General features: G+C 40.3%; 1 long non-coding RNA gene across 1 annotated transcript; it reads left to right on the forward strand.

The window, feature by feature from the left end:
• Window positions 1-4,349: 4,349 nt before the first annotated feature.
• LOC138972480 (uncharacterized) lies at window positions 4,350-17,377 on the forward strand. The gene is made up of 3 exons (XR_011457639.1): window positions 4,350-4,453; window positions 13,874-13,984; window positions 17,331-17,377. It is a non-coding gene; the product is annotated as an uncharacterized lncRNA (long non-coding RNA).
• The last annotated feature ends 2,927 nt before the right edge of the window (window positions 17,378-20,304 follow it).

Raw genomic sequence — 20,304 nt, forward strand, 5'->3', positions numbered from 1 at the left:
CAAATGCAAGCGCCTGTTCTTGACAATTTCCCTCGGATCTAAATATAAAATCAGTGCAATTTCCTGGGTCGGGCTTTGCCACAGACACTCACGGTTTGGCCTGTAGGTAAAATGTACAATGTATTTTCTGATTTGTGCACAAAAGCTTTTTTTCTTTTTTCTTTTTTTTAACATAACAATGTTTAATGTCACTGTATGTTTAAAAGACCATGGTCATATTTGTAAAAAAAATGTTAAATTAGAAAATAAATAACATTTTGGTTCATGATTTTTCCTACACCTGTGCTAAAAATAAGAAATAAAAATGTCGGGTATATAAGTCACTCAAATACAGCTAGGTATGAATGGCTCGGTTTGAGTTTGTTGCAGTTGACCCTGCACAATGCGACATATCATGTTTTTGTTGAACAATTTTGACGTCACCCCTCCCATAGGGTGACGTATTTCACAACTTCCTGTGTTACACAAACTCTGTGATGACCAATTTTGACGTCACCCCTCCCATAGGGTGACGGATTTCACAACTTTCTACAGATGAACAATTTTGACGTCACCCCTCCCATAGGGTGACGGATGTCACAACTTCCTGTGTACACAAACTGATGACGTATTTCACAACAAAATGGCGCTGCCCATGGTCAACCTCGAAACTATCCGTATAGAATGGGGGCGTCCTCGCCCCCATAATAACCACATAAGTAGAAGTGCAGTGCCTTCGGCACGACCTGGCACTGCATACCCCAAGCAAAGGAGCCACCATTGAGAGAGAGAGAGAGAGAGAGAGAGAGAGAGAGGTTCATCCAAAGCACTGCATTTTCCGAGGAAAGATATCATCATAAACAGAGAAAGAGTGAGAGAGAGAGAGAGAGAGAGAGAGAGAGAGAGAGAGAGAGAGAGAGAGAGAGAGAGAGAGAGAGAGAGAGAGAGAGAGCGATTACAAGCAAATGACGAAGTCTCGTCCAACATCTCGTGCTACGAGATATGATGTACACCTAGATTACCTGATTACAAGTAAATAACGAAGTCTCGTCCAACATCTCGTGCTACCAGATTTCATGTACACCAAGATTACCTGATTACAAGCAAATGACGAAGTCTCGTCCAACATCTCGTGCTACGAGATTTGATGTACACCTAGATTACCTGATTACAAGTAAATAACGAAGTCTCGTCCAACATCTCGATATCTTCAGTAAGGGACAACGGACCTTTTCACAAATGTTCATAAACATCGGTTGAGAAATGGAAAATAACGGTTTTTAATGGATTTTTGTTGTTGGTGGTTGTGGTGGTGGTGTCGTTGTAGTTGTTGTTGTTGTTGTTGTTGTTGTTAGTGGTGGTGGTGGTAGTGTTGTTGTTTTTTTGTTGTTGATGGTGGAGGTGTTGTTGTTGTTGTTGTTGTTGTTGTTGTTGTTGTTGTCGTCGTCCATCATATCAACCAACTCACCAGGATTGCAAGTAATTCACGGTGTCTCTTACAACATCTCGTTGTTGGTGGTTGTGGTGGTTGTGGTGGTGGTGTCGTTGTAGTTGTTGTTGTTGTTGTTGTTGTTAGTGGTGGTGGTGGTGGTGTTGTTGTTTTTTTGTTGTTGGTGGTGGAGGTGTTGTTGTTGTTGTTGTTGTTGTTGTTGTTGTTGTTGTTGTTGTTGTCGTTGTCGTCGTCCATCATATCAACCAACTCACCAGGATTGCAAGTAATTCACGGTGTCTCTTACAACATCTCGTGCTACCAGATTTGATGTACACAAAGACTTTAGCTTGGAAATGGAATCCTCAAGTTTGACGTCATGGAAGATGTCATAACATTTTGAATTCAGCTCCTTGTGTTGAAGAGAATGATGTCATGAGTTTGACGTCATGAGTTTTGATTGTCTTCTTGACCTGGGTTTGACCTCCTTCTTTGTTATGACTTAGAAATTGGAAGCGCTTGTAACTGCCGTTGTCGATGTCGGATCAAAACGATTTATGTCTTAAAACCTTCCTGGGATCAATAACATTGCCTGTGCCAATTTTTGTTGTAGTCGAGTCAAAACTGTGAAAGTTTTAGGGGTTCTAACACACACACACACACACACACACACACACACACATCATTTGGTTGAAATCAACTCTAGTGTGGGACCAACCTAGCTTCGCTCGCTTCGCTCGCTTCGCTCGCTTCGCTTGGATAAAGACAGCCTTATTGTGAGAGAGAGAGAGAGAGAGAGAGAGAGAGAGAGAGAGAGAGAGAGAGAGAGAGAGAGAGAGAGAGAGAGAGAGAGAGAGAGGGAGAGAGAGTGAGAGAGAGAGAGAGAGAGAGAGAGAGAGAGAGAGAGAGAGAGAGAGAGAGAGAGAGATAAAAAGATCAAGTATTGATCCTCAGACAGACAATGAAATAAACGACACCAGCTAATAACACTCGAAAAGAGAAAGAACCAATTAGGCAATGGAAGACACGAACCAGTAATCGACACTAATCTTACCGGATACTTTGTGCAGTACTGTTAGTCACGTCTAAATAACATGTACACATTTTTAACCCTGCTGGAGTATTACGACTTAACAGCAAGATTATTTTCTTTAAGTGTTACTTGTACAGCTTTACATTACTTTTACTATTAAGCTAACCAGCACATTATCATTTAAATGTAAAATAACACTTATAAATATTTAACCCGGGTCGGGTATTACAATTCATGAACAAGAGCGTTTTGACAAATTCATGTGTCCAGATATATACCGAGCAACAAAGAAACGCGAATTATTTTTCGATATTTTGATTTTAAAAAACGCAGTTAATCTGAGAGTGACAATTTTCGGGATATAGATGCCCTATGCAGTCATGTGTAACAAAGCTGTTGTGTGAATATGTTCCCATTGCTGCTGTCTCAACGCACGGGACAAGCAGTTTCCACGTGAAACACATGATGCGCGCTTACAGCACGTGCAAGCGGAGTAGGGGAAACCTCATGTGTGAGATGTGTTCACTGATGCATTAGTAATAAAAAGAGACCATGGCACGCTTACTGCCAGTCTAACTTTTGACAGAGTCAAGATGCCAAGATTGACACCAGAACAACGCGAGAGGGCAGTGGGTCGATTATCGGCTGGTGATGACCCAGAAGCGGTAGCAGTCGCTTTCAATGTGCATCTGTCAACAGGAGATCGCCTTCAGCAACGTTTTGTCAGCACTGGAAGCACTGCTGATACACAACGAAGTTGAAGACCTCGCGTTACCACACAGAGACAGGATCGCCAGATCCTGCGTCATCATTTGATAAACCGATTCCATACAGCCAATGAAACAGCCAGAAACACCGTCGGTAACCATCAGAGACCTATCAGTGGCCAGACAATACGCCGAAGACTTGCTGAGCGAGACCTCCAAAATTGCCGTCCCGCTAGAGGACCAGTCCTCACTCAGAGACATCGCATGGCGCGCCAGCAGTGGGCCCAGGATCACATCAACTGGAACTGGAGACAATGACGAAACATTCTGTTCACCGATGAGAGCCGTTTCTGCATTAGTCATGTTGATGGGCGTGTCCGAGTGTGTGAATGAATGCAAATGCGCTAGTACGCTATCATACAGGAACAAACACAACTCCAAATGTAGGTTCCTTCCACTGTATTATACAGGTATGACAAACATACACACAAATACACACAATCATGAACATAAATGTTAGGTATTCAAAAATCAGGTACTCACAGGTTTGGATGCAAAAACAACTCGAGATTACAATCCCGTGCACAATTTTACTAACAAAACCCTCTACCCTTCACTTATGTAGAGAAATACACAAACAGTTCGTGAACTCACAGGCACACGATATCTACTTTACCGGTATCAAATCAAGGCTCGTGTGTAATCAGAAAAACAGTTACAGTTCATATTCCAGCAGACTCAAATCGCCGTCTGCTCTGCTTACTAAACACTCATTATAGACATATTTTAACTCTGTTCATACACAGAATTACACAGCGTCTATGGCCGTTCACTGGGAAATGTATCCGAATACTAATTCCTTCCACTGGCGACCTCGGTCTACTCAGTTCCTTTCGTCCTGTGACCTCTATGGTCCAACTATACGGACAACCATAACCTTGCAATAACTTCGCGAAATCCCATCGAATTTCAGCTATGCGTGTCCAGAGTTATAATAATTCGGCGGCTTCTCAGATCCTTCACACTTGTCATCTGGTCACTATCTCCCTCTCAGACCGGTTATACGACGCACTGCACAACATAAATAGCGGACATCTTGTCTTATATATCTGTCTGCTAATTATTTCAGTTCTGAAAATGTTTTTCTTAAACAAAACACTATTTATTTGAGATACTTAGTAAATGTTGTGTTTTTTGTTGCAGACTCCAACTGTTACACCACTCTTGTCATAGTGATGCTTGTGCTGGCACAGGTGGCGTTGGCCTCGACAGAAAGTATTGCAATCTATTTGTGTGTATGGAAAAGTAAGTTGAGCTTCTTCAGATACAAAATACACGAAAACAACTTGCCACCTATCTTATTTCAAAGCGAAACTGTGTGTACAGGAGAGTGCGTGTACGTATATGTATGTGTGTGTGTGTGTGTGTGTGTGTGTGTGTGTGTGTGTGTTAGTGTGTGTCTGTCTGTCTGTCTGTCTGTGTTAGTGTGTGTGTGTGTGTGTGTGTGTGTGTGTGTGTGTGTGTGTAAGTGTGTGTGTGAGTACAGTCCCCAGCAAAAGAAATGCAACTCATTCGCGCCCGCTGTTGCAAGTGATTTTTCATCATTTTCAAATTGTGGTAAAATATGAACCAGATAAGATAAATCAAAACGAAAAACATTCGTAGAGGATAATTTACTGGCTGTACGACAAGTGCATAGTATTTAATCGTTTTTATCGTTTACTTGTTCATAAATTGTGTTTAACAGGGTAGGGGTCAAGCGAATCGTGATTGCAGGCAAACGTCTCTTCAACATGCTGAGAAAATCGTAAAAATGCAAAAACAATTACCAAAAAATAACATTTTTGGAGGAAATTCATTTCTCGACAGCACCATTTAATTAGAATTATTTGCCAAAGCGTTTAAGACTAAATTAAATGAGCAAAGATCACTTAGACAGTGTTAAAAAGAGTTGTTTGGCAAAAGTTTATTCGCACGGAATCGACGTGATGATTTCTTTAAAAAAAAGCAGGTGTTATTTGTGGCCAAGTGTCTGATCTACACAATCAAGCTATAACTAGAAAAAAAAGTGCGGTTTTAAATTTTTTAAATTTTTTTAACATCGATCGATTAGCGATAATAATAATCTTAGTGACAAGCTTATATAGCGCGAACCATGGGGTTAATCCACGCTCTCCGCGCTTAACATCAAACTGAACAGCTTAGAAAAAGCAATACATGTTTACAATAAAGAGTATCCTAGTTCATACATAAATGCCATAATGCATTAATTATACAAACAACAACATCCAAAGAAAAACATACACTCACACAAGTTAAAGCTAAGTACATAGTAAGAAAAATAATATGTTAAATCACTATATCATAGCACACACACATACACACACACATATACACACACACACACACACACACACACACACACGCACACACAGCGCAGTCGATCACACCCACACACACAAACATAAGCGTAAAGCGATAGTACAGGGTATTGAAAAAGCGGATCAGGGATCTAAATAGATTTTGAAAAGATGGGTCTTTAAAGCTGCTTTGAAAGAAGGGGTTGAGTCAATGTGGCGGATGTCATATGGGAGAGAGTTCCATATTTTAGGGGCTGCATAGGAGAAGGACCTGTGGCCGAAGGCTTTAGTTCTGACCTGAGGAATGCGAAGCATCGGAGAATCGCTGGAAGAGCGAAGCTGTCTTGAGGGAATGTATACATTCAACATATCTGATAGATAGACAGGAGCAGTCTGAGAGAAAAAAACTATGACACAGGGTACAGAGTTTGTAGTCAATGCGAGCTTGAATAGGCAACCAGTGGAGGGTGCGGAGGAGTGGTTTAACGTGATCAGACTTCCTGGCTTTGAGAACAAGTCTAGCTGCTGCATTCTGTACTTTCTGAAGCTTGTTAGTGATGTACAAAGGACATTCAGATAAAAGAGCATTACAGTAGTCCAGCTTAGACAAGACAAAGGCACACATTAGCGTTCTTGTAGCATAGTGATTCGTATGAAAATACTATGAAGCCAAATGCATACGTCCCCCATCCCTTAACACATATTTACACACACATGCACACAAATACACACACACATATGCATACACACACACACAGACACACACATCCATACATACAGATAAACGAAAAGACAGATAAACGAACAAAGTCGCGATGTGCAGGAGCGCTACGCAGTGCTAAAATGGACGCCAACTGTCACTTTGATGATCGCTGTCCCAAACAGTTTGTCTGTCGCTATTTCTCCAAAGTTATATTTCTCACATTTAAAACAACGGACACAGACACAAAGACACACGCACACACAAACACTCATGCACGCATGCTCACACGTACACATACACGGACAGACGCACGGACACACATGCACAGGCCGGCCCGCCCGCCTGAAGACACAATCACAACTCACACACACATGTAGGCACATACACACACACACACACACACACACACACACACACACACACACACACACACACACACGCAAACACACACGCACGCGCGTGCAAACAAACACACGTTTGTGTTGGTATTTCTGTGTAATTCAGTATGTTTGTGTTTACGTTTAAAAAAAAAAGTCATCTGCGTGTGCGTTCGCGTTTGTGTACGAGTGCGTGCGCGCGCGCACGCGTATGTGAGTATGTGTGTGTGTGTGTGCCTACGTGTGTGTGTGTATGTATGTATGTATGTGTGTGTGTGTGTGTGTGTGTGTGTGTGTGTGTGTGTGTGTGTGTGTGTACGTGTGTGTGCATACGTGTGTGTGAGTTGTGGTTGTGCCTTCAGGCGGGCGGGCCGGCGTGTGCATGTGTGTCCGTGCGTCTGTCCGTGTATGTTTGAGCGTGCGTGCATGAGTGTTTGTGTGTGCGTGTGTCTTTGTGTCTGTTGTTTTAAATGTGAGAAATATAACTTTGGAGAAATAGTGACAGACAAACTGTTTGGGACAGCGATTATCAAAGCGACAGTTGGCGTCCATTTTAGCACTGCGTAGCGCTCCTGCACATCGCGACTGTGTTCGTTTATCTGTCTTTTTGTTTATCTGCATGGATGTGCGTGTCTGTGTGTGTGTATGCATATGGGTCGTTCTACAAAGCTGTGTACCACGAGAGGGTTATGACTTTAGAGTTAGATTTCGGAATGTTTCTCTTGCTTCTCGAATGATATAAGGATATCAACAGACTGCAAATTGACCAAAGAGATAACGATAATAAAATCAAGAAGATCGTTAGGTTGGTTAGTGTTTTGTATGAAAGCAAACACAGAAAATGACGTCAAAATGGCGTTTTTATTGTGACATTGCTTACATCTTGTTTTTAAGTATCCGTGTGGCTGCCAATGAAATGCGACCATGAAACCCCCAACATACATCTTCGTTGTGTTTTGTGCTAGTGTTACATATGCACTTAGCTGTTTGCCCTTACGCATGTTTACAGTGTGCATTTGGATCGTTCAAAAATAACGGTTGCCTACGCAACATTTGGTTTATAAAACCAACCGCGAACTACGTGAACGTGTCTATAACTTCTGTACGCACGAATATGCAACTGTGTGTATTATTAGGCATTACTGATGTGTAGTGAACGTGTTAGAATGTGCGCCGTGTCAATTTGATCCGATTTGAATGTGATTTTGCCTTTCGCGTGTCGCCACTAAGCTTCGTTTATATTTGTTCTGGTTACGCTGGATCGTTAAAAATGATATTTGTCACTTAGCAACGCATCAAACTTGGTGTTTCTTTTGCATGCAATGTTCTTCAACAACGCTGAAAGGTTTTTCCATAAAAAAAAATTCCATTAACTTTTTGAACGGAGCAGGCGTTGTATGAGTCGTTACCAACGAGGGACAAATGTTACGTAGGCAACCTTTCGCGACTCTTCGCTCTTAAAGTTAATATTTTTTAAAAGTTCGACATTTTAATGTTTTATTTTGTGATATACGTGCTCGGTGTCTCTTTGTCAAGTCTTAGGCTATTCTTTGTAATCTAGTCCTGTTCCAGTTGTAATAGTTAAGGTAAAAAAACGTTGAGTTTTCATCAAAATTTGAACACACTCGATCGACTAGGTTTTTTCTTTGGGAAAACGATAAATCGAAGAAAATCAGATGAATGCTGTTGCGAAATAGAGAGAAAGAAATCCTGTGTCTGTGAAGCTGATGTCCTTGTTAGTGGGCATTAAGCACAAAAAAAGAGCAGTCTCTTCAAACTGCCTGGTGATACTAAGCTTATGTATCCGGAATACTTGACTGGGCGAACCAAGCAGGCAAATTTAGCATCGGATTTCACTAGCTTACAGGATTTACCCTCCCCAACTTCTTAAAGTTAGAAATTGTGCGATTTTTTCTCGCCCATGACACTTAGATTTATGGTAAAGGAAGAATAATGTTTCTGACAGGACCACTAAGAAAAGATTGAATTATCAATCAAATATAACAAGAAGGCGCAAGTGGTCAACTAGATCTAAAACGTTGCCCATCGTGTTTATAATCTGTGCCATGTAGCTTTGAAATCAGCAGTACATTGTTTCGGACACATAAGCTGTGAAAACCCGTAAAGTACATTGACTTTTTCGAAGCATGATCACAAAAATATGGTCGCAAAAATGAGGCGATTTGGTAGAAAAATAACGTTTTTGAGGTAAAAAGTATCGTGTCTTTTGTGTGGATAGTTTGTGGATTGTTCTCAATCAATCAATCAATCAATATGAGGCTTATATCGCGCGTATTCCGTGGGTACAGTTCTAAGCTCAGGGATTTTATTTTTTTTATGCAATTTATATCGCGCACATATTCAAGGCGCAGGGATTTATTTATGCCGTGTGAGATGGAATTTTTTTACACAATACATCACGCATTCACATCGGCCAGCAGATCGCAGCCATTTCGGCGCATATCCTACTTTTCACGGCCTATTATTCCAAGTCACACGGGTATTTAGGTGGACATTTTTATCTATGCCTATACAATTTTGCCAGGAAAGACCCTTTTGTCAATCGTGGGATCTTTAACGTGCACACCCCACTGTAGTGTTCTGTATCTGAGTTATTCCATGATTTAGATATAAACACAAAACAATACCAACGTGTTTAATAGAGGAACACTGTTTGTCCGACGTAACGCGACTGAAGACACAGCAAATCATTAATAATCAAAATCGTTAAGGCTCTTGATCTGCCGTGTGTTAAAAACAACGCACCTAAATCTGACCGAATTTTGAGTCTATTCAATGACGACGTCACTAAAACCAAAAGAATTCCATTCATAACACAGTCATTCATAAGCCGGTTGATGACGCCACGTCATGGACAAATCGAATCGTCACAACATATGCTGACGTCAGCTGCGACGCGTCGCGAAAATGTGCTAATCTAGCCTTACTTGTCTCTGTGATAACTAATTCTGGACTTTCAATGTTCATTTTCTAGCTGAATGTCGACTCGATGTTTTGTTATTGATACTGTTTGTTTGTTGGTTGACGCAACCAAACAAATACGTTTTAGTTACCAGATATATATCTCAATTCGTTTCCCCCGACTGCATTTTGTTCAGAATGAGCTCTGAATGGGAAGCAAATAAAACTTGTTACTATTATACTATGGCTTTTTGTAATCTGTCTTGTTTGTTTGGACAACATTTTACGCTAAACATGTGTGATGTTACACACCTTTCCGACCACCCCTCGTATCCAAAAAGCATAAACTTATCTTTTGTTTAGCATGGCACCGTGGCATATGTCTATATCTGTCACATAAACCATAAAAACAACCTATTCAGACAGTTTCAATTTTCACGACTTTTGGTACACAGTTTTATGGAATGACCCATATGCGTGTGTGTATTTGTGTGCATGTGTGTGTAAATATGTGTTGAGGGAGGGGGGACGTATGCGTTTGGCTTCATAGTATTTTCAAACGAATCACTATTGCTAATCGATCGATGTAAAAAACAAAAACAAATCAAAAACGCACTTTTTTGTTTTTAGTTATGGTTTCATCGTGTAGATCAGACACTTGGCCACAAATAACACCTGTTTTTTAAAGAAATCATCACGTCGATTCCGTGCGAATAAGCTTTTGCCAAACAATTCTTTTTAACACTGTCTAAGTGATCTTTGCTCATTTTTTTTAGTCTTAAACGCTTTGGCGAATAATTCTAATTAAATGGTGTTGTTTGAGAAATGAATTTCCTCCAAAAATGTTATTTTTGTTGTAATTGTTTTTACGATTTTCTCAGCATGTTGAAGAGACGTTTGCCTGCAATCACGATTCGCTTGACCCCTACCCTGTTAAACACAATTTATGAACAAGTAAACGATAAAAACAAATAAATACTATGCACTTGTACAGCCAGTAAATTATCCTCTACGAATCTGTTTTTCTTTTTGATTTATCTTATCTGGTTAATATTTTACGACAATTTGAAAATGATGAAAAATCACTTGCAACAGCGGGCGCAAATGAGTTGCGTTTCTTTTGCCGGGGACTGTACGTGTGTGTGTGTGAGTGTGTGTCTGTGTGTGTGTGTGTGTGTGTGTGTGTGTGTGTGTGTGTGTGTGTGTGTGTGTGTGTGTGTGTGTGCGTGCGTGCGTGCGTGCGAGTGTGTGTATGTGCGTGCGTGCGTACGTGCGTGCGTGTGTGTGCGTGTGTGTGTGTGTGTGTGTGTGTGTGTGTGTGTGTGTGTGTGTGTGTGACGTATCAGACAGGAACAGAGAGAAGAGAACGTTTTGACGTAAAAATACGAACATATATTTAAACCACTGTGTCAACTAGATACTTGTTACGACAGTCACTGATTTTAACGGCTAAGTGATTGTTTGTTTCTTGGCGAATTCTTTGGAATGTGTTACGGTTGTGTGTTTAGAATCCAAACGTCCAATTCACAATGTGTATAACTCGATCAAATACCTGATAATGTCTAATGAATAAAGTAACTAGGACTAATAAATGTACTACATATAAGGTAACTTGCTGGAGCCTGACAGTAATGAGGGTAAATATGCACGCAACGGTTGCATTATGTTCTTACACATCCGTGTACTATGTTTGATTTCGAATATATGTAATAGGAAGTAGATATTTTCACAAATATGCACCTCTAATGGTGACCACATTCACGTTTCGTCAATACCTCTCAACAAGAAGTAGACTTAAAAGGGTCAGCTGCATCAAGTTAGGGAGTTAAAGCACCTATCAAATAATGTTTACATGATCATTACCAAGCTGGGTATAGTTAACCTTTGCCCGACGTCGTTATCGACTACACACGTAAGACATCGTGGGGCCGTGCGGACCCATGCTTCTCAAAGAAGGACAAATATTTTATGCATACCCTTCCGTAGACCCATGCCTTCCAAAGAAGCAAAACGTGCATCTCCTTCCGTAGACGCCGTGGTTAAATTTCCGCGAGAAGTAACTAAAGTAAATTATTAATTTAATTATTACTGTGCGGACGAAAGCTTCTCAAAGAAGGAGAAACGTGCATACCCTTCTGTGGACGTCGTGAGGCCGTGTGGACCCACATTGGTAAGTATTAATTTCGCTCCACACGACTTGCTTATTAACTCCAAAATTAAACAGATCGTAGAAAATGATGTTTAAAGCCAATACCTGAAGGTTTGTGACTTCACTCCCTAGTTTTTATTTAAGTTCCTTCAGTTTGAGAAACATGGGTCCGCATGTCCCCACGATGTCTTTCGTGTGTTGTCTAAATTTGACCTTATATTTTTAATTACTTCTCGCTGCAATTTAATGATCTTGTAGGACATAAGAGCTTTTAAGGTGCCTGAAGCATTCTTAAAAGCTAATTAAACTTTTGTGTGTCTAGTTTAAGAGATATTTTCAATTAAACACCCTTCTAGGTCCACACGACCCCACGACCACAAAAGAAGGTTAATTAATCACAACATGTTCCTAATTAGGTCAAATAACATACAAACTTTAATGAGCCATTGTTCACTGTTTCTCGTAATTGAAAACATCGATCATGGTGTCGGAAGAAAGTGGATGTTACTCGAAACAATCCTTCTTCTTGTTCTTCTTCTTGTTCGCTTCTTCAGACGTTATCTCCTGAGTCTCAGATGAATACCGCCGCCTTCGTACAGGGAGTTTCATCCGGCCATGTCGGGGGCCCTTTAGCCTCCTGGAATTTGCAGTTCTTGAGTAGGTGCACTGTTGTCATGGGTGCAGTTTCAAAGATACATCTCTCAGTATCCTATCTTCAGCTTGTTAAATAAATGTGCCTGTATTCTGTCGTGCCCCGTTTGTTACCTGAAGAGAATGAATTGCTGCTCCATGTACAAGCTGTTGTACTTGTAAGCCTTGTTTTTTTCTGGGATAATCTATCTGCAGTTTGTTGTGTTCGATGGTCTCAGCAATTGTCTTCCCGACTTAATAGGAGACCAGTTTGTTTGGCTGTCAGGAACCCATTGGAGCGTGACATTAGCTTTTAAACTGAGAGTTGAGAGGGCCGATGCCAGTTCATTCACCTTTTTGTCGTGTTTTTATAGAGTTTGGAGTACTGACAGCGTGAAGATGACGATTTTTAATTATCATGAGCTCTTGGCAGGTGCTGTGGAATCATTAAAGCCTTCTTTAGTGCATCTGCTTCAGTTTTGTATTGTTTTTTGTAAAACCCGTCTTCTTCCCTGTACCCGATCAGCACCCCTCCTTCTCCATCTTTGGTTGCTTATGTGACAGATGCATCCGTATAACGGTCATTCTCCGAGTCATGGTCCAAAAGCGTGACATGAACTTTGAAAAATAAAGTTCAAAGAAGATTAGTAAAAACGGGCTATGTGACAGATTAGGGTGTGGTGAAACAATAAGTGAACATTTAAAAACAAATCCAAGTTGTTCATGTATTGGGGTTGACATTTGATCATTCGAAGACAGGACAGTTGAACAGTTAAATTTATGGGCTCTATAACGAACCACTTGTACTCGTGAAAGCATAATGTGCTTACGTATTCATGACAGGATGAAATTGCGTTCAAGTAAATGTTAGAAAATGTGTGTGATTATGTAATTAAACATCCTTTTGTACGGTCGAGGTACCAAATGCGTGACACCACGTCCACTTCTAAGATTTACGAGGCAACAACAGATACACGAAACAATACATTTAATAATCCAAGTCGTGTTAGGGTCGAAGTTCTAAATATGCGCAAATACTGCGTCCCTAAAAGGACGTACCAACACCTTGTCATTATGAGCCCGGGAGTGGTCTTCTGTGTCGGGTACTTCGATTGCATGATGCCTTTACCGAAATGCATTTTTGACCCGGTCCAAATTCTCCATAAAACAACGATTCTTTTCCGCATAACAATGTGCATCATCTCTTTTCACCTACATACTTTGTAAGCTATCTCTACTCGTAGGATTCTGGATGTGATTGCGTTTATTATAAAGAGAGGAATGTCACAAAATGGCTGCTTTCAAGCAAACTATTTGACAAACAAATAAAAAAACTAAAAAACAGCCAAGTACGGTTCGGAAACATTTTAACTTGATGTTTCAGACACACAACAGTTGCAACACATTCTTGAATTGATAAAAACTGATAGTTGTATTTACCAAATGCATATATATACGCATTTAGATAGAAGTCGCCTTCATCAATAAAAACAATAAATATGGTGTGATGAAAGTGTCTGTACTGAAAACAGTTAGTTACCAATGCCATTTGCACTGAACAAATGTTGTGTTTCCTATTTGCAGAGATCCAGTGGACAGACTGTTGTCAAAACAAAGCTTTTGTCTTTGGGTTGGTGTTGACAAGTGCGGTGTGGGTGATATGTATGGCAGTTGCTTTAACATATGGATGCAAAAGTAAGTCAAACATCTTGAGAGACCATGTGAATACAATCGAAACAAAAGTACACACACACACACACACCCACACACACCCACACCCACCCACACACACACACACACACACACACACACACACACACACACACACACACACACACACACACACACACACACACACACACACACGTTGTAGCTACGTCATGTTCTTGTGTTCAGGAAAAGAAGAGTTCATCTATCAAATGTTAACTTAAGTACAGAAACATTGAATAGTTCTGTAAGATGGTTTGTCCTACATACGTGAGAGAGACACCCGTGAGATAATAATCGTTCAAATCACACGTGTGCTTATCATGTAAATGAGGTCATGTCAAGCAAGTCTGGCAGGGACCTGTTTTTTTCCACTGCTTATGATGCCAAAGTCACCGAGACAAACGTCATTATAGAAAAAAAATTGCGCTCGCTAATTACCCTCGATGAATTTTTAGAACTTACACGTCACGCCACACTCCCAGAGTGACGTTTCTTTACTTTGACGTAATAGATGGCACGAGGCTTTAGAAGAGATCAAGGTTCCAAAACAAGCGTCTTCAATTTAGCTGCCTCGACTGCAGGACATTTTCAGTAAAATACACGGAAGTACAGTATGCAGGATAAACAGAATACTACATGGCTTGCTGTTTCGTACCAGATTTACACTCGTTGCTTTTTCAAATAGTGAACAGCTCGCTTTCGCTCGCAGTTCAATATTTAAATAAAAAAAACTCGTGTAAATCTGGTACGACACAGCAAGCCATGTAGTATTCTCTATGGATAACATGAGACGATAGACAGGTGCATGTTTAGGTGTTATATGTTTTCACTCTGCCTGACCACAGTCATGACATCAATTAAAGAACGTTTTTAATCGTATTTTACTCGTACCTTAATGTTATCTACTTACTGACTGACTTTTGTTTGAATTCTGTTTTATATTAATTGTTTGACAGCATGCGTATGTGTGTGTGTGTGTGTGTGTGTGTGTGTGTGTGTGTGTGTGTGTGTGTGTGTGTGTGTGTGTGTGTGTGTGTGAATGAAGGGGGTCCCTGGACGCACTAAACTTTAAAAGAGCGGATCCTGGGACGCACTACATTTCCTTTATCGTGCGTACCGTAGATATCATTTTCAGACTGCAATCGTCCGCTATTGTGTACCTGAGGTATGTAACGGTTTTTAGACTGTATACGTCTTGTGCAAGCACACATGTCAATTTCAGGCGCAAAGGAAAGAAGGTTAAAAGCGATGCAAAAGTAGCTGGGTCCGGCAAAGTTATGTACATGTAATTAAAAGCACTGGTTTCTCGGGAAAAAACGTGCTGGGTGACTTAAGCGTTGAACAAACACAGAAGCACATATCCAGCGAAGCAATGGACGGAACAGGCAAACCACCACCGACAAAGAGAGTTCGACGCTTTCGGGCGGAGTGGAAAAGAACATTCACCGGGATAAGATTTCAAGATGAGACAATGTTTCTCTTTGCAGGTACGTGGTGGTTTGCCTGGTTCCGTCTGTTTTCAGCTTCTAGTGGGTATAGGACGCAGGGACGCGCGCTATGGGGAGCCCTGAACACACACACACGCATACACACACGAGCACGCACACAAACAGACATACACAGACAGACAGACAGACAGACAGACAGACAGACAGACAGACAGACAGACAGACAGACACACACACACACGCGCACGAAAACACAGATGTATAAAGAGAGAGAGAGAGAGAGAGAGAGAGAGAGAGAGAGAGAGAGAGAGAGAGAGAGAGAGAGAGAGAGAGAGAGAGAGAGAGAGAGAGAGAGAGAGAGAATTGAATTGAATTGAATTGAATTGAATTGAATTGAATTGAACTGAACTGAACTGAACTGAACTGAACTGAATTGAATTAAATTGAATTGAATTGAAATTTATTTTACGAGGGTGACAGAATAAGCAATGCATACATGCTTCTTTTCATCCGGCCCTCGCCCATTGAGGGGTAACAAACAAGAAGAAATAAAAGATAAGTTTAACAATAGTACAAATGACATATTTACCATAATTAACATGTCAAGCAACCAATAAGACATTTTAAGATGCATTAGGATTCTTTAGCAATGCTTGAAAATCCTATATAACAGGGAAATATGTGTTTGTAAAAAAAAAAAAAAAAAATCCTTCATGAATTATATATAATCATGTTTTTCAATATAATCAGAGAGTACAGTTATATTTTGCCAGCTGCTTGATAATAGTTTTTATAAGTTTTGTAAAAGAAACAGCATGTAATATTCCTTGAATGATGTTTCATGAATTCGTAATTTAATTATATTTGGAATGGCGTTCCACATAATTGCTCCAGAATATGATAGACTCAACTTGTATAGGTCAATTCTTGGAGTTGGTGTAATCAATTTGTTACATTTTCTATAATGATTTATTTTGAAATTTTAAATTGAGAGAGAGAGAGAGAGAGAGAGAGAGAGAGAGAGAGAGAGAGAGAGAGAGAGAGAGAGAGAGAGAGAGAGAGAGAGAGAGAGAGAGAGAGAGAGAAAGGTGCACACCAATACTGTTATATTTGAACGTTAACATCATGAATTTGGAATCCCATTCTCACATGTTTACAGAGAAAACAACACATGAACATAAGTGTCAAGCGCAAAGAGCATAATTGTAAAGTTATGATGTGGCGCTATATAAATGCTCATTTATTATTATTATTATTATAAGTCAAGTGGAGAGTGTGTTTGCGTGTGTGTGTGTGTGTGTGTGTGTGTGTGTGTGTGTGTGTGTGTGTGTGTGTGTGTGTGTGTGTTCCATTCATTAAGGTTAAGGTGTAGTTGGATTGCCATGTCATGTTTACCTAGAATATTCCAATGAAAAAGACACTTCGCAGAACACTATACGTCAGTGACCAACATGTTTTTAATACATTGGGACTTTTCTGCTTTTGGACCCTTGGGACCCTCTAAAATTCTGCAGTGGGGGTCCATGGACCCTCTAAAAATTAAAAGTGGGGGCCCCGGGACGCACTAGGAGAGGCGTCCGTGGGGAGCCCAGGATCTAAATCTGCAATATCGCTACATTAACTTAACAAAATAACTACTAATCTGCACAGCATGTTTCTGTTCTATATATGGTTGGTATGTATTCAAGTGAACATATGTTCTTATTCTATATCAAAACCTGGACAAATATTTGGTGGTGAACACGATTATATGCGCAAGAAAATGATACCTTTAATTCGAAGGTATGTTTTATGTCTGTGTTCTAGCTGCTGTAATGAGTCTTGCCTATTTACCTGTTTCCTTACTTTTGCCGCTGAATAACATGGTGTGTTTATTATTCCAGATTTCCCAGAGGACGATCCTTGTAGCCTGTGCGTTGTAGGCATTGTCGTCGTGGTCCTTGACGTGGCCGTCGTGGACATGATCATCGTAACTGTCATCCTCGTACGCACATACCCTGGCTGGGAAAATAAGTTCCTGCTACTGCTGTGTAAGAACTACGAAATACAAATCCTTTAGTTGCTCAATAATGCACAGGGAAAGACGCCTTGATCAGTCATGTATAATAATTAGTTTCTGTACACACATGTGATTACATGTGGGCCCTGTAGCTCAGTTGGTAGAGCACTGGACCAGTGATCCTATGGTCGCAGGTTCGAATCCGGGCAGGGACTTTATGTGCAGATTCAGAGACGGTATCCATGTTCCACACCCATATCACCACTGTGGCACTTAAACCTCGGTCATTCTCCCATGGGAAGTGCAGGTGAAAAACATCAAAACACGAGACAACTGGGTAGCGCGACTATGTTGCTGCTAGCTGTCCACTGGGAGGAAGCGACTCGAATTTCCCAGCGATGGGACAATAAAGTATTGCAAATCAAAATGGGAAAAAAGAATGATAATAAACTTGGCCAACAAATTATTGCAACACATTTCATTGACACTTTAAATGCCAGTTACGGCTGTTCACTGAACCTTAAAATTCCACTGATCACAATATTCGGACAACACATTAAGCAAGTTTTGTAATGCTACTGGGGATTCTGCTAAAATGGTTGTATCATCTGCAAATAATATAATAAACATTTTTAACATCAAATCTGCATCATCTGGTTGTAAATCTAACATGGCAACTTTTTGTTCAATAGTAGGGAGGTGTTCTGAACAGTTCAGTTTTATCAAACATTTAAGCTTGTAAATCATTCAAATACACAGCAAACAATGTTTATGTTGTAAAAGTCTTCATCAGGCTCAAAGAGATTACAAAAGAGACGTTTTTCGAATTTGTTATTCTAAAGTGCAGTCCGTATTGTTGTATCCATCTGAAGTATGGGGTTTAACCAGATTAGAAAGCATTGAAAGAGTACACATGTTGGCATGTAAGCGTTTTTTGGTAGTCCCAACTCGTACACCTAACAAGATGGTTTGTGGTGAATTGGGAAGATATCCTTTGTATATAAATGCATGATATTATTATGCAGAAAGTTTGCGCTATTGGTTCCGCTTGCTTGAAATGGATGATAAGCGACTTCCGAAGCAGGCATATATAATACTTTCAGCTTTAGACAAACACGGGAAAAAGTGTTTGGCAACTGACGTTCGACTGATATTGTGAAAAAAAGGTTTTTAGTTCGTTTGGCTCCAATATATATGTTACAACACGAGTGGTTTTTTGTTATATGGCTTGTATTTCAGTCAAGACCCAGCGGATGAATATCATAGGGATCCACGAGCCTGGGTCTTGACTGAAATACAAGCCATATAAGAAATCACGAGTGTTGTAACCTGTATATCTCATGAGTACACCAAAGACAACGTGGAAAACAACAACGCACTGTAGTTGTCTGTGGTGTGTAAAATAGGTGAGCCAGCGAGGTGTGTTCCTTTGCACTACCCCATGCTAAAGCCACGTCGCTGAAGAAATGAAGTGCAAACAAGTGCATCCGTAAATTTGTGTTAAAACTACATTCAAACCACTGTTCGATTTGCTTTCGAATGCATTTCAGTTTCAATATAGTAAAGAAAGCACACACAATGAAAGTTTTCATTGAATCAAAGACAGTTTCGATTTAGGTTCGGAGTCGGTCCAAGGCCACCGTTCCAGGCTACGGTCGGCAAAACCGGTTTGGCTGACTCGGATCCCAATTTTAGTTTAATTTTTGTGTTGGAGGGTAGATTTATTAAGAGAAACTAACATTTTACTGAATACATTTCTTTATGTTTAACCAGTCATTTCATGTTCGTGAAATATATTTCTGAGTTAATTTGTCCGGTCGTGCTTGCGTTGATCAACCAATAATGGTAGTGTAAAATATGTCTAAAACGACATCATGGCCGCTCCTTGAAACTGCGTGTTGAATACCGTTTGGACTGATTTACTCCATCAGGATGAAATACACGTTTGCTAAGCTCTTGGATACCTTCATATAACCATGAACTTACTGCAGTGTAAAGCAAAACAGTTGGACATGCTCGAAACATGAATAAAACTGCTTGTGCTGGATGACGAAGGTTTTAAAATCTTCATTGGATTGTTCCCCTGTATCCAAACAAATCAAGACTGTGCATGTCTACAGATAAATTAATGATTGATACATTTGCGTGTAACCACTGGCGTGAATTTGCTAGTCATGCAAACACATGGGGTGAAAAAATGGATCGTTCACCTCAAAACATGCTGCGGTCACGCTTGGCTGGGCATCACAGTGGCATCATGATCATCCCTAAATTATCAAGCGTCTTTCCATGCCTAGCAAATTTGCGTCTGTGCTTATCTGCATATGAAACTTGTCCAGTGTTTGTATCAATCATTTGTGTAAAGACATAAGTCATGATTGTTGTGGACGCAAGTGAACAATCCAATGAGGAGTTTCAAAACATTTTTCGAAACGTTGTGTCACATCTGAAGAAATACGTGCAACGATCCCAACTTTTGCTCGAAGTACGTCTAGTATGTTGGTAAAGTATTCGGAAAATGTTAAAGCAATTGCTGGACTACAGGGCTTTTTGTCTCAATATCCCCACACACAAAAATTAAGACTCCCGTTTTTGAATGCTCGTGCGATCGACACTTGCATCAGTGGGAATAGCATAGCACATGCAATACTCAAGCTAGCTAAATACAACAACCTTTTCTAGGTAGATCATTAATTTGGCTGTCTTCCCGTATTAATACATTTCAAATATTTGTCTATTGTGATTTTGTGTCGATTTTTAATTCAGACCTTCCGCTTTTGTCAAGTCGATTTTAAAGGTACCCTCAAATGAGCGGCGGTCACGTGATGCCTGTAAAATAAATCGAAAGGTGATGCAGA

Source organism: Littorina saxatilis, linkage group LG8, assembly GCF_037325665.1.
Source record: "Littorina saxatilis isolate snail1 linkage group LG8, US_GU_Lsax_2.0, whole genome shotgun sequence".
Taxonomy (NCBI): domain Eukaryota; kingdom Metazoa; phylum Mollusca; class Gastropoda; order Littorinimorpha; family Littorinidae; genus Littorina; species Littorina saxatilis.